This window comes from Pseudophryne corroboree, chromosome 6, assembly GCF_028390025.1.
Source record: "Pseudophryne corroboree isolate aPseCor3 chromosome 6, aPseCor3.hap2, whole genome shotgun sequence".
Classification (NCBI taxonomy): Eukaryota; Metazoa; Chordata; class Amphibia; order Anura; family Myobatrachidae; genus Pseudophryne; species Pseudophryne corroboree.
In genome coordinates, this window is record NC_086449.1 from 796,525,443 (window position 1) to 796,541,177 (window position 15,735).

The 15,735-nt window shown below is 46.3% G+C and overlaps 1 protein-coding gene across 2 annotated transcripts in view; it reads right to left on the reverse strand.

Annotated features, from left to right (window-relative positions):
• ATXN10 (ataxin 10) overlaps positions 1-15,735 on the reverse strand; it is a 345,162-nt gene that overhangs the window by 225,622 nt on the left and 103,805 nt on the right. The window lies entirely within an intron of this gene.

Sequence of the window (15,735 nt, forward strand, 5' to 3'; positions counted from 1 at the left end):
GAAGCTCGCCCGATAAGCAGCGCTAAACCGGATGACGTGGAAGAGGTTGTTAAAAAGTGTAAAGCTGAAGTCTTCAGAAGTTGCGCCAGACTAACTCGACGATCAAGAGTTCATAGGGAGTACAGCCGATTACAGAGAATTAGGGATCCCGCAGTAATTAGACGTTCCAGAAGTCATGGGTTCACAGCGGACAACTTTCAAACTTTGCCGTAATTGTGTGGTCCTGAATACTGTCTAGTATCAGCGCTCTGGTTTGGTATACACAGGTTAAAATACATTTCAGAACATACCCAAGTGTTTATAAATTATATATGACAGACAGGGTACATTTGTAATAGGGCATTTCACTTGGTATCCCGATAATAGATTGAAGATGTATAGGTCGACATTAAATAGGTTGGCACCATATGGTTGAAATGCATTACGTCGGCAGACACAAAAGGTCGACAGGTTCAAAAGGTGTACGTGACATTGGTCTACACACAAATGGTTGACATGTTTTTGGGGGGTATTTTACAAGTTTTTCTAACATTTCCTTGATTTACTATCCACGTGGACTACGATGTAGTAACGAGCGAAACGAGGTGAGAAAAGTGAGCGACTACGATTGGGAATAATGGTGAGTGAAGTGAGCCCGAAGTGTGACAAGGGAAGCGAGTCCACGAGGTGGTGACATTTTATTAAACATACTAGATTTCACAAAAAAAACCCAAAAACATGAGTTGACCATTTGTGTGTCGGTCATTGCCATAGACCTTTTGGTGTCAACCTAATGACTGTCGACCTAAACACTGTAGATCTTCTGTACCCCATTTAAAGGACAAGAATGGAGTGTCACAAGGGTCTTACGTGGGAAGGAGTTTCAGCTAGAGCAGTGCATGTGGCATGGTCATGTGACAGAGGAAAGTTTCCTATACTTCCATCTGTCATAGGAGTAATTAAGCACATCCATTGCACCCATGAGACGCCATGCACATGGATAAGTACACCTTTAAATGTAGAGAACAGCATGGCCAATCCCGGGCCATTTTTTTCAATCCCGGGAATCGGGATTGAAAAATGATCAATCCTGAGATTCCAGGGATTGGCTGCTTTTCAATGTGTAATTTTTAGGCCGGGATCCCGCTGATCCAGATATTGGCCAGCCTAGTAGATAACCATTTATTTTCTCTTTATTTTTCTAAAAACAGTTGAGAAACTTTTTGGACATAAGATGTATAATTGCAAATATTAGCATACTGTAAACTGCTACAAGGCTCCGTTTGAGGATTTAAAGCTCACTCGAGGCCGCATAGGTTGTTGGAAGTAAAGTGTAATTTCTGAGAGAAAGTCACACTTTAGTGTTGCACGTGTACAAGAAAGTGTCTCATGTTTCCATCAGTACGCAGATTGGGTCGTGTATTTTGCTTACACCTCCCAACGCTTGAGAGGGGCCGAATGGCGGAGGGGTGTGTAAGCACTGACTGAATACTGTAATGGTGGGCTCGTGCAGATCCCATCAATGACGCATGTGCGCCTATCAGTAAGCGCATCACTGGCGGCTCCTCGCACTATGCTGGTGCAAAATGAGCAAGAATGGCAACGGGCAACTATTCTGACTGGCTGAATGAGGCTTGGTCGGATTATTACTTAATTATTATTAGTGTGGCGGACGCAGTCTGTTACAGTTATTTAAACAATATTTGTAGTCGGATTTCTAAAGAAGAAAAATGGTCCTCTGTATTTATTTGAGCTTAATTGGTAATTATATTCTGTATTTGCAATCTTACTTGAAATTGACATAAAATGTGACTCTGAATAGTGTTATTAATTACTGTCTTATAAATATGTACTATATTATCTAGTAATTATGGGTGGTGTAATGAGATTGAAATGATCAAGATTATATTTCTATAAATCAAATGAAACAAGCTATAAATAAAAATATCTATCTTACAATTATTGTCCCAAACTATACGTTATGGTAAGAACTTACCGTTGATAACGGTATTTCTCCTATGTCCACCGGTTCCACAGGATAACAATGGGATATGATGGAGCGACAGCGGATTGGCACCAAACAATCACAAGCTTTCAGTCCTCCCAGGATGCAACGGGCCCATCCATATATCCCCGCCCACTGGCTCAAGCAAATCAGTTGGATTCCAAAGCATTTAGGCAGGAGCATTATGTAGAACCCTATTCAGGCGAGAAGAACACACATGCATACCCTTCCATGCAAGAGGGAAGAGTTTAGTGAGCATAAAGATTCTCAAATCAGGTGCGTCAGGGTGGGATCCCTGTGGAAACATGTGGACATAGGAGATTTACCGTTATCAACGGTAAGTTCTTACCATAACGTATATTTCTCCGGCAGGGTCCATAGGTTATCCACAGGATAACAATGGGATTTCCCAAAGCAATTTTTAGAGGTGGGGACGCTCCTGATTAGACAGGAGAACCTTACGCCCAACTTTAGCGTCATGAGAGGCAAAAGTATCCAAGGCAAAATGTCTAATGAATGTGTTAATGGAAGACCATGTGGCTGCCTTACTTATCTGTTCTGCTGAAGCACCATGTTGTGCTGCCCATGAAGGACCTACCTTACGCGTAAAGTGAGCAGAGACATTAGCCGAAACAGGGAGATCAGCTCGAGAATATGCTTCTGAAATAGTCATTCAAAGCCATCTTGCTAGAGTCTGTTTAGTAGCAGGCCATCCCCTCTTGTGAAAACCGTAGAGAATGAAGAGAGAATCTGTCTATCTGATAACACTGGTATGATCCACGTAGATTCTTAATGCACGGACTACGTCCAGCGACGCTTCTCCTGCAGAAAGTCCCGATACCTGAAAAGCCGGGACTACAATTTCTTCGTTAAGGTGAAATTTAGATACCACCTTAGGAAGATAACCAGACCTAGTTCTGAAAACTGCTTTAACTGGATAAAAAAAAAAAAAATCAGAAAAGGAGATTTCCGAATGGAAGCAGTTCTCTTCACATAGATACGGAGAGCCCGTACCACATCCAAAGACCGCTCCCCAGAAGACAACTCCGGAGAATTAAAGGCAGGAACCACAATCTCCTGGTTAAGGTGGAAGGAAGACACCACCTTAGGTAGGTAACCAGGGCGTGTTCTAAGAACTGTCCGATCACGGTGAAAAATCAGATAGGGGGACTTACAGGACAAGGCACCCAGGTCTGAAACGTGTCTAGCAGAGGCAATGGCTAGCAGAAACAAGACCTTAAGGGAAGGCCACTTAAGATCCGCGGATGCAAGAGGTTCAAATGGAAACTCTTTCAAGGCCTCCAAGACCACCAACAAATCCCAAGGGGCCACAGGTGGGACATAAGGAGGCTGAATGCGTAACACACCCTGAGTGAAGGTATGAACATCAGGCAGAGATGCAATTTTTCTCTGAAACCATACCGACAAGGCAGAAAGATGAACATTGAGGGAGGCTAGACGAAGACCTAAGTCCAGGCCTTGCTGTAGAAAAGCCAAAAGTTTGGCTGTACTAAACTTGTAAGCATCATGATTGTTATTTGCGCACCAAGCAAAGTAAGAATTCCAGACCCTATGGTAAATCAGAGCAGAAGCCGGCTTACGGGCCTTCAACATAGTTTGAATGACCGCCTCCGAAAAACCTTTGGCCCTCAGTACAGAAGCTTCAAGAGCCATGCCGTCAAAGCCAGTCGGACCAGATCCTGGTAGACACAAAGGCCCTGAACGAGGAGGTCTGGTCGTTGTGGAAGTAGAAGGGGACATCCTAGCAAGAGGCCCTGGAGGTCTGAGAACCAATGCCGCCTGGGCCACGCGGGAGCAATCAGACATAGCATTCCTCCTTCTTGTTTGAACTGCCTTATCACTCTGGGCAGTAGAGACACTGGAGGGCACACATATGGCAACCGAAAGTTCCACGGGATTGCCAGTGCATCCAAAAACGCTGCTTGAGGATCCCTTGTGGTTGTGTCGAGACGCCATCAGATCTACATCTGGAGTGCCTCACTTGTCCACGAGGAGTTGAAATACTTCTGGATTGAGGCTCCAACTCCCCGGCATGCACGTCCTGACGACTGAGAAAGTCCGCTTCCCAGTTGAGAACCCCCGGAATGAACACCGTCGATATAGCTGGTAGATGGCGTTCCGCCCATCGAAGAATCCTTGATACTTACCTCATTGCCATGCGGCTTCGAGTGCCGCCTTGATGATTTATGTACGCCACTGTGGTGGCATTGTCCGACTGTACCTGAACAGGTCTGTTCTGAATTAGACGCTGGGCCAGGTTCAGCGCGTTGAACACCGCCCGCAGTTCCAGAATGTTTATTGGGAGGCAAGATTCCCCCTTGGTCCACCGACCCTGAAGGGAGTGTTGCTCCAACACTGCGCCCCAGCCTCTCAGACTGGCATCCGTCGTCAGAAGGACCCAGTTGGAGATCCAGAAGGGACGACCCCCGCTCAAACGTCGGTCCTGAAGCCACCAGCTCAGTGACAAACGGACCTCCGGAGACAAGGAGATCATGTGTGACCTGATCCAGTGAGGCAGGCCGTCCCATTTGGCAAGAATCAGTTTCTGCAGAGGGCGTGAATGGAATGGAGCGTACTCAACCATGTCGAAAGCCGACACCATGAGACCCAGCACTTGCCTCGCCGAATGTATTGACACTTGCGGACGAGATAGGAAGTATCGAATCTTGCCCTGAAGCTTCAGGACCTTCTCCTGAGACAAGAACAACCGCTGGTTGTGAGTGTCCAACAACGCTCCCAGGTGCACCATGCTCTGCGCAGGGACCAGGGAAAATTTCTTACAGTTGATGAGCCACCCATGGGCTTGGAGAAACTGGATAGTCAGATCCAGATGGCGTAGAAGAACTTCTGGGGAATTTGCCAGGATCAACAAGTCGTCCAGATACGGTAGGATCCTGACCCCTTGACGGCCGCCATCACCGCCATGACCTTGGTGAAGACTCGCGGAGTCGTGGTCAAACCACAAGGTAACGCCCGAAATTGGTAATGGAGGTTGCCCACAGCAATCCTCAGGTACTGCTGATGCGACATTGCAATAGGAATATGCAGGTAAGCATCCTGTATGTCCAGGGAGACCATATAATCCCCAGGTTCCAAGCCCAGAACAATAGAGTGAAGAGTTTCCATACAAAACTTGGAAACCTTGACAAATTTGTTCAATGACTTGAGGTTGAGAATGGGCCGGGAAGACCCATTCGGTTTTGGGACTAGGAACAGCAGTGAATAGTACCCCTTGCCTCTCTGAGCAAGAGGCACTTGTTCTACCACTCCTGTGTCCAGGAGGGACTGTACCACCGAATGAAGAGAGTGTTTGCCCTGACCTGATCCGAAGGGAGGTCTGTCAGGCAAAATCGATGAGGGGGACGTTTCTTGAAGGATACGGCGTAACCTCGAGTGACGACTTCCCGTACCCAGGCATCGGAAGTGGTCTTCAATCATTCCTGGGTAAACCCTAGAAGTCGGCCCCCCACCCTGGGATCCCCCATGGGGAGGCCCGCCCCGTCATGTGGCAGGCCGGTCAGTTTTGGAAGCAGGCTGATGGGCAGCCCAGGCCCGTTTGGGTTTAGTAGATTTGAAAGTGCGACCGTGTTTCGGGTACGCCTGACCTTTTGCTTTTCCCAGAGGATGAAATGAACGAGAGGAAGTACTGTTAGCCTTCGGCGCCAAAGGAGCCGTACTAGGCAGACATGCCGTTTTAGCAGAAGCTAAGTCAGTCACTATCTTGTTGAGGTCTTCTTCAAAAAGAATGTCTCCCTTAAAAGGGAGCACCTCCAGGGTTTTCTTGGAGTCCAGATCAACGGACCAGGACCGCAACCAAAAAATCCAGCGAGCCAGGATAGATGTAGAAGAAGCCTTGGCCGCCAGAATACCGGCATCAGAAGCCGCCTCCTTCACATAATGTGAAGCTGTGACAATATACGACAGGCATTGTCTAGCGTGATCAGAAGCATTGGAAGGCAACTCTGCTTCCAACTCCTGGGCCCACGCCTCAATGGCCTCTGCAGCCCAAGTTGCTGCAATAGTGGGCCTGTGCGCAGCACCAGTTAGGGTGTAAATTACCTTTAAACAACCCTCCACACGCTTATCCGTCGGTTCCTTCAGAGATGTGACGGTAGTCACAGGCAGAGCTGAGGATACTACCAGCCACGCCACTTGCAAATCCACTGGCGGGGGTGTTTCCCAATTTTTACTTAGCTCAGCAGCAAGAGGATAGCGAGCCAGCATCTTCTTGTGAGGTGTGAATTTCTTACCTGGAGTTTCCCAGAATTCCTGACGTATGTCAACTAAATGGTCAGAGTGAGGTGACACTTACTTAACCACTTTCTATCGTTTGAACCTGTCTGGTTTCTTAGGAACGGCATCAGGCTCTGTGTCATCAGTGATCTGAAGAATCATCCTGATCGCCTCTGACAAGTCAAGAACATCTACCTGCGAACCAGCCTCCCCATCAGAACTATCAGGATCAGAATCTGAGGGGTCAGTATAAACACCATCCTCATCAGATGAGGTGTCTGGGACAGTGGTAGACTGTGAGGAAGTAATGGCCCATTTAGATGACCCCTTGGTCTTAGGCGGGCGAGAGTCAGATTTCAGGTGGGTCATTTTGAACTCCCGTTGCCACCATTCCACTGGGGGGTAGGGAACCCCCAGAACCTGAACTCTCTGCTGCCAAATTTTCCTCAACCATGCCTGCAGCGTCACCTCCACACACTGTGGGATCAGCTCCAGCTCTGTTGCTCCCTGTAGCTGACATAGCCAAAAGCACAATCTCAGGCAACACAGTACAATATCAGCAGCAATATACCTGACAAGCACCCCCTGTGCAGCTTATATATTCTGCAAACAGGGAATTCAAGAGGTATATGGTGACTAAAGATCACAAAGAAACATATACAATGAGTATATCTTGTGAGACACCCATATCAGATAATAAACCTGACGCACTGAGCCCCCTAGAATATAGGGATAATCTGAGTGAGAGACACGAAATGGAGGTCACACAGCAGGTACATGCACACACATATAGTCACAATGTACAATGCAGAAATTATGACATGCACTAAACTGCACTGGACTAACAATACAAAGTAATACTCAGTATAGCTATATAATTAGTAGATATATCAATGCACAGTAAGAACTGGATGTATATCACAGGGTACTTGTACTATATAACCCTGACCAAATGCACTGTTTCTTAACTAACACTGTGAACAGACATGTAGAATACTTAAGTGTCCTGTAAAATGCACAGCGCTGACATGCAGGCGGCTTTACAAAGGAGGATTTACCCAAACAGTCCCAGGAACAGCGCTGCTCTGTATAATGGCGCCCAAACACTGACTGGGAGTGAGGGAGAGAGAGATATGCATCTCCAGGGCGCGAACATTACTGTAAATGCGCCCTGGGGCTGGGGGAGGGGCAACAGGTCCAAGTCTTATCCCCCTGCTGGACCTCCCCAATGGTACTATGGGCTGTAATAAAAAAGTTTTTTATGAGGAAAAAAAACGACCTGTGTCCTTGCCCTGGTGGTTTAGTGGAGACCCTGCTTGACCACAGTGTCCACGCCAGCGCGTGCGGCCCGCCTAGTGGACCCACTTACCTCCTCCCTGAGTGTGGCCACGCGATCCAGGAGAACTGCAGCGAGTGTGTGACTAACGGTGAGCAAACCGGAGCCTCCGGTGTAAGTACCCGGTGTCAAAGTCAGAAAAATATCACGCTACACGTTGCCATATATTCACCTCATGCGCGTGCCTGCTGCACGTGCACATTCTCTCCCGTGCGTACGGATACTCGCAGCCGCGTGATGGCGCCTCGGCCATGCGCTCGAGCGCGTGGTATGTGCATTTACGGTAGAGTTTGTGTGCGTCTAGCGAGCGACTCAATCGCTAGATAATAAATCCATATAGCAGGTTTTATAGGTAATGTTCCCTTTAGTAATAACTGTAAGTTTGTTTAATGTGACTTGTTCACGGACTTGGGAATCCCTCTTTGCATGGTACAAAGGGTCTGATTAAGGCTGAACAGTGGTGTCTGGTACCTAACCGAAGAGTATTTTAATAGCAATAATCCTGTGTTGGTTAGGTAAAGATTAATCGCTCCTGCGTGTAGTTATGGCCATTAGTAGTTTCTGGACATATTCTATATTTGCAGTTCATTATCCATGCGGCGGGAATCCGGAGATTCCCTCCCACCTGAGCTGTTTGAAATAGTCACAGCCCACCTGTTCAAATCCACCTATGACCTTTTGTTATAGTGCAGAGAGACATTCCTGTGTCCAATGAACAATAAGGTTGTAGGGCCCTTTGAAGTACACTGTATGTTGTGTATATAAGGGTCACTGTCCCCAGACCGGCCAGTACTCTCTCTTCAACAGTTATCGCTGATAATTGGAGGACTGGATTCCGGTTGCGCCTGCGAGTGTTCCCCGTATGGTATGTTTCTCTGTTGCCACTTTGTTACCCGTGTAATGTTAGCCATTCATTCTTAGTCTATGTATTTGCGATTGTTTACTATTGTGTATATTTCTGTCTAGATATCCTGTAATTATATGTTAGCCTGTAGTGTATGACTTGTTAACTGTTTCTCTTTTCGATATAACTAAAAGCTTGTTAGTAAAGGTGTTGGAACCTTAGCAAGGTTTCGTGTGTTCATTACATTTGCAGAGGGTAATAGGAGCGTCCCGATCGCTCAAACAGCTTTGGTATTATTAAGGTTAAGCAGCGTTATATCGCTACAGTGTTTCAGTACAAGGTTTACAGCATAAGAGTATCCTTTCTGTGTGTTACATTCAAGGTTTACGGATTGTCATCCTGTGAGCGTCTGCGCCGCTCGTGATCTCCTCGTGGTCTCGAGCGTCCGCTACGCTGTTAGCGTAGCATTACGGTAGTCGCTCGCCTGTAGCGTGCTCGACACCAAGCGTAAGCTGTGAGCGAGCGTGCCGCATGTGCGTCTCGATCACGGCCAAGCGTCTGCTACGCTAAGTGCGTATCCTTACGGTACCTCATACGCCAATTGCGTACTTAGTCTCTTACCCATATATAGTGAATATTATAAGGTAATCAAATCAGAATTGTCAATTGAGGGCTCGTCCGTCCTCCACATATCCTCACTACTGTAATCAGACTTTATCTGTCAGCAAAGGGCGGGAACGCAGTATCCCTTCGTATCCGTATTGGTGGTGAGGGATACAGTGGTGCTGACTAGATAAGCATCTGTTACGCTACGCTGTAGGAGTGCTGGGGTGGAATCCGGAACCGGAGGTAAGAACAATACGTTAGTATCTTTTAAAACTGTTTATTTCTGTTTTTGCATACGCACACACGCACGCACACATCTACATTGTTGCAGCTCACTTTCTTGTTGCCATTAGAATTGATTATTAGACACGTGCTGAAGAAATCTGGTGCTATTTAGTTGAGATTAAATAGGATAATTTTTAAGGGAATAATTGTAAAGGACACGCACACAGCATAGCAAATACTGTGTGGTGTACGGTAAGCGATTATAGTTGAATATCGTTTACATTGATAGAAGCGTGTTGATTGTGTCGCTGTGGGCATATCTGCACTTTGTGCATACGTGTCTCGGACAACGTGCGAGATCACGTACGTGACGCAAAGGCATACGCACGCGGCGTGTTTTACGCAACGGAGCGTACGGATACGCCCACTGAGACTCAAATCACACAATAACCTTGTTTAGGGTAGGCTGTATAGTACAGCCACCTGATAATAGCACACGGTTGTTCAGTTTTTCCAAAAAGTATTAGTTAAAAGAAAACCTTTTTCTACTGCAAAACCCAGGGATTAGACCCCTACCTGTATGAAAGGAATTTCTGTACAGAAAAAAATCAGTGTGTATATGAGTGAGTAGGAGTGAGTGTGGAACTTAAGGTATTATTTTTGTGAACCCACAAATCGGGATCCCGTCGGAGACCACATCAGGTGAGTGGACACTTGGTGGCGTGGACTGGCTTGCCCGCGTTAACATTGTAGAAGGTAAAAGGAGCAAGTAGTTTCCGCAGACAAAAGGACTGCGAGGTATTTAAGCGCTGCCCCGGTGGGTTTGGCGTAGCACCCATATAGTCAAGTTAAAGCTCCGGCTGAAGGTTTCGCAGCCTAAACAACCGATTCCATTGGTCGTAAAGCGTATAAATATTTTGTTATTTATGCGCTGTGCGACTGGACCGCACGTAATTGTGTGCATTAGTTTGTTACCTTGATACCCATTAAAAATTTACTGTGGGATCATAAACGCTATTTGTACATTCTAACGTGATTTGTGTAGGTTTTTGTTATTTTAAGGGAGTTTCGCTGTTCACTAAGGAAATCTCCAACAACCAATACTTACTGGGGAGGGTAGCATACTCCCACACGCCCCAGTAAATAGAGGTTACAAAAGATCCCACGGATTGGATTGGCCAATTGGGGCGCAGAGTGAGTGAAGGCACTAGTTGAACTTTCACCGTCGCCTTACCGCGGGCAATCTGGTCTGTTTGTGAGAATTAGCTAAGACAGCAATATCTACAAACGATGGGGGCCAGTTGTTCAAAGAAGGGACGTCCAACAAGGGTTCACGTTGGTAGTTGCTGGCCCAAAGGGTCCGCAAGGTATATAATGTGTGAAAAATACGGATCACACACACAGGTATTATGCAAAGAATGGGAACGTATGACAGAGGATGATGGGGAACAGTTTCCCCGGGTAGGCAGTCTGAACCCTGATGTGTTGCAGAATCTAAGAAAAAGGATAGGTCTAATAAAATCTGCAAAGCAGAGGATTAGATATTATGATTGTTTACAGATATGGCAACAGGAAAGTGAAATACAACAGGAATTAGCTCAGAAAGCAATTCCAAATCCTGGTAGAAATCTAATAGCAACGGCACCACCACCATATATAGTAGGGGACAAAGTGGCTACAGAGAATGACATGCGGGTGTACGATAAGAGTGCACTTAATCAATGTAGTAGTGATAAGGTTAAGATAAAAGTTAATGCAAATGTTGATACTAACGCTAACCCATGCAAGTTGTATCCTATGTTAAACTTCCCCCAGGAATACGACCAAGAAGATGAGCCCACTACGATTTCAGCTCTCTCTCTAGCGGCCACCATAAGCAATACTTCAGTGGGCATCGCCCAACCAGTAAGATTGGCATCTAAAGCCCATAGCTCAGGGACAGGTGAGGTTGTGTCTACAGGTAAGTACGGCACTGTACAATATGCTGAAACTATTGCACCATACACTGAAGAATCAAACCAGAGTGAAGTAATTAATATTAACCCTGTTAGAGTAATAGCGGTCCCCAATGGTAAGACTGACACAAATGGAGCCACACCCATTAGGAATATTGCTATGCACTGTCCCTGGTCCCGAGCAGAATTAAGAACAATTTTGTCTGAATTTCCTGATCCCAGAAAAGATTTAGCCGCATGTCAGAGGTTCATTAAGGACCTAGGTAACTCCACTGAACCTAACAACAAAGATTGGCGGACACTACTGCGGGCATGTCTGCCCTCTAGTATTGACCCCATAAAGTTTATAGCCGACTGTAAATTAGATGAGGAGGTACCCCTTACGGACGAATATAATCAAGACAATGTAACCAGAATCAATCTGCAGTTGGGAATATACTTCCCAGCTGTAGTAAAATGGAACAAAATATTCTCCATTAAACAAATGGAAGGGGAAACTGCCCCTGACTATTTCCACAGGGCATTAGAGGAAATGGCTAAATATACTGGGATCGTGGACATTGAGGCAAATATACACCATAGAGAGGTAGCGGTGTCCGTCTTGATGGACGGTTTAAAGGAGGTATTAAGGAGTAGAGTACAAACTACTCAACCTAACTGGAGAGGTATGTCGGTGGCCGCCTTAAGAGAGACTGCTGTTGGGCACGACAGGAACATCACAAGACGCAGGGAGTCACAGAGTGATAGACTGATGGCAAAAAGTATCCAGGCCCTTACAACAAGGCCGCCTCAGTCCCGATCACAGACCCCTGGTGGTAAGCCGCATGTGGTAAAATGTCACAATTGTAACAGGGAAGGACATTTTGCACGTAACTGTACAAATAACTCACATAATGCACATAAAAACCCTAGACAACGACATGACATACGAAATTGGGATCAAGGACCGCAGAGACGGAGTTATGAGCCACACGCAGGGGAAACAAGAAGGTATCCCCCAAAAAGAGATTGGCAAGTCTCTGATAATACCCATTTACCCCCTTCACAGGTAATAGCTGCCACTGCAATGCAGGGAGGTCACCACGCACCATAGGGGTGTGGTCACACCTGTAATCTGCAGCCAGTGAAATTGATTGCGAGCCTTGGAAGTGAACCCGAGGTTACAATTGATGTAGCTGGTAAATCTCTAAATTTCCTTGTAGATACGGGGGCGGCCAAGTCAGTGATAAATTTGACCGTGGGCATGAGAACCACTGGTAAAACAATTCCAGCCATGGGAGTAACAGGAGTAGTACGACAATACCCTTTAAGCAAACCAACAGAGGTTACGATAGGGCCTTTGCATACCAAGCATTCTTTTCTGCTGGCTGCATCGGCTCCGACTAATCTCTTAGGGAGAGATTTACTGTGCAAAATGGGATGCGTCATATATTGTACTCCTGAAGGTGTGTTCTTGGACATACCCGAAAACCACGCTCAGGAAGCACAAGATATGTTAGACTCCCCAACAAGATTAATGTCACACACTGTTGTTGTAAATAGGTGTCCGTCCAGGGTAGAAGAAATGATTTCCCAGATACCGGAATCACTTTGGACCAAGGACGGACAAGACACTGGATTGATGGCAAATGTAGCCCCAGTAGTTGTGCAAGTAAAAGATGGTAGGATAGCTCCAAAAATCCCACAGTACCCTCTGAAGCCAGAGGTGGAGTTAGGAGTTTACCCTGTAATAGAGCGCTTGCTACAACAGGGCATTCTGGTAAGGACTTCCAGCACTGCCAATAGTCCCATCTTCCCTGTTAAAAAGAGTGGGGGGAGGGGTTACAGATTAGTGCAGGATCTAAGAGGGGTCAACAAAATAGTTGAGAGTCAATTCCCCGTAGTGCCAAATCCAGCTGTTATCCTAATGCAAATCCCTCCCACTGCCAAATTTTTCACTGTGATTGACCTCTGCTCCGCTTTCTTCTCGGTACCTCTGCACCCTGACAGTCAATACTTATTTGCATTCACATACAGAGGAGTTCAATATACATGGACTCGCTTAACACAAGGTTTCATAGACAGTCCAAGTATTTTCTCACAAGCTGTGCATGATTGTTTACAGTCTTTCCAACCAGAGAGTGGATCAGTATTGATCCAGTACGTGGACGATTTACTACTGTGTTCAGATTCACTCGAAGCGTCCCTGAGAGATACGAAACAGCTCCTGTCTCATCTTTCAGACACAGGACACAAGGTTTCCAAAGACAAGTTACAATTATGCCAGACCCGTGTGAAGTATTTGGGACACTGTCTAACACAAGGACTGAGGCACCTTACCGCTGATAGAATTCAAGCAATTCGTGACATGACCCTGCCACAAACCCAGCAACAGATTAGAACGTTTTTAGGAATGTGTGGGTATTGCCGTAACTGGATCCCAGGTTTTTCCATACTGGCCTTACCTTTGCAGGAGATGGTCTCATCAAGCAAACCTGATCGGATTTCGCACACAGACGAATCCGAGATGGCATTTGAGAGACTTAAACAGTGCCTAACGCAGGCACCGGCATTGGGTATGCCAGACTATGGGAAACCCTTTGAGCTGTACGGAACAGAGAGTGCTGGGTGCGCAGCAGGTGTCCTAACCCAGAAGCATGGTGATGCCAGCAGGCTGGTAGCTTACTACAGCGCCCAGCTTGACACGGTAGCGCGATCCCTCCCCACATGCTTGCGAAGTGTTGCAGCGATAGCATTGCTAGTTACAAAAAGCGAAGATGTAGTGCTAGGACACAACCTCACAATCCATACGCCCCATGCAGTGTCAGCTTTGCTGAATTCTGCCCAAACCAGACACGTCTCATCAGCGCGGTTTACAAGATGGGAATTGGCACTGATGGCCCCCGTAAACATTACCATAAAAAGATGCAGCGCATTAAATCCTGCAACGTATCTCCCAGGTGTGCCTGGACAGGCACAAAGGGTGGAGGATGAGAGTAATGGTGAAGGAGGATTTAATACAGGGGATGACATGCATGATTGTATGAAATATTTGACCCAAAATTTCACGGCAAGGCCTGACATCAGTGACAACCCACTGGAAGATGTAGATTTTACTTTCTACACTGACGGTAGTTGTCACAGACAGACGGACTCGGGAGACTTGTGTACTGGATACGCAGTCGTAGATGACCAAGGTACCATAGAAGCAGAACCGCTAGGCCCACCTCACTCAGCACAAGTTGCTGAACTGGTTGCCCTAACCAGAGCATGTGAATTGGCTAAGAGCAAGTCAGCCAATATTTACACAGATTCTAGGTACGCCTTTGGAGTAGTCCATGATTTCGGAGCCCTATGGCGCCTCAGAAATTTCATGACGGCAGCTGGCACACCAGTAGCGCATGCAGCCCACATCAAAAGACTTCTAACAGCGATACAGGAACCCGACAGAGTGGCTGTTATCAAGTGTAAAGCTCACACATATAGCCAAGACCCGGTATCACTTGGTAACAGCCGAGCAGACGAAGCTGCTAAATTAGCAGCTGGTACCCCCAGACAGACAGACAGACAGACATCACACAACTGATGGTATTTAATACTGTAAACACACAGAAATTGTGTGAAATGCAAAATTTGTGTTCCCCACAGGAAAAGGCAGTTTGGAGGTCAAAAGGATATGGCCAGGAGTCCTCAGGACTCTGGACAGATGGACAAGGTAAACCAGTGGCACCCAGAGCATACCTTCCAAGTCTAGCGGAAGCAGCACACGGGCTGACTCATCTGGGCAAAGAAGGGATGTGTAAGCTAGTAAGAGCTTATTGGTGCCCCCCAGGATTTTCTTCCCATGCGGGTAAAAGAGCGATGACATGCCTTACCTGCTTGAGGAAGAATATCGGAAAGGCAATACCGACAGAGCCATCTCATATCCCTCCAACAGATGGCCCTTTCCAGGTGATACAAATTGATTTCATACAATTGCCACCTTGTAGAAATTTAAAGTATGTTTTGGTCTGTATTGATGTGTTCTCAAATTGGGTCGAAGCATTTCCCACGGCCACAAATACCGCTGTATTCACTGCAAAGAAAATTGTGCAGGAATTTGTGTGTAGGTACGGTATCCCTAGAATAATTGAAAGTGATAGGGGTACCCACTTTACAGGTGAAGTCTTTCAAACAATGTGTAAGTTGATGGGAATTAATAGTAAGCTGCATACTCCGTATCGCCCCCAGGCGAGTGCAAAGGTGGAAAGAGTTAACAGCACTATTAAAAATAAATTGAGCAAGGTAATGACTGAAACAGGACTGTTATGGCCCGAAGCTTTGCCAATTGTATTATACAGCATCAGAACCACTCCCAGGTCCCCTCTTAATCTGTCTCCTTTTGAAATTCTGTTTGGTCGACAACCCCATGTTATGATTAACCCCCAGGATGATTTGAAATGTAACAATGAAGTAACCGTAAAGTACTTGGTTAAGATGAGTAAGCAATTGAGGAATCAGAATGATAATCTAAAGTTGGTGATTCCTGATTTGCCAGACAGTAATTGTCATG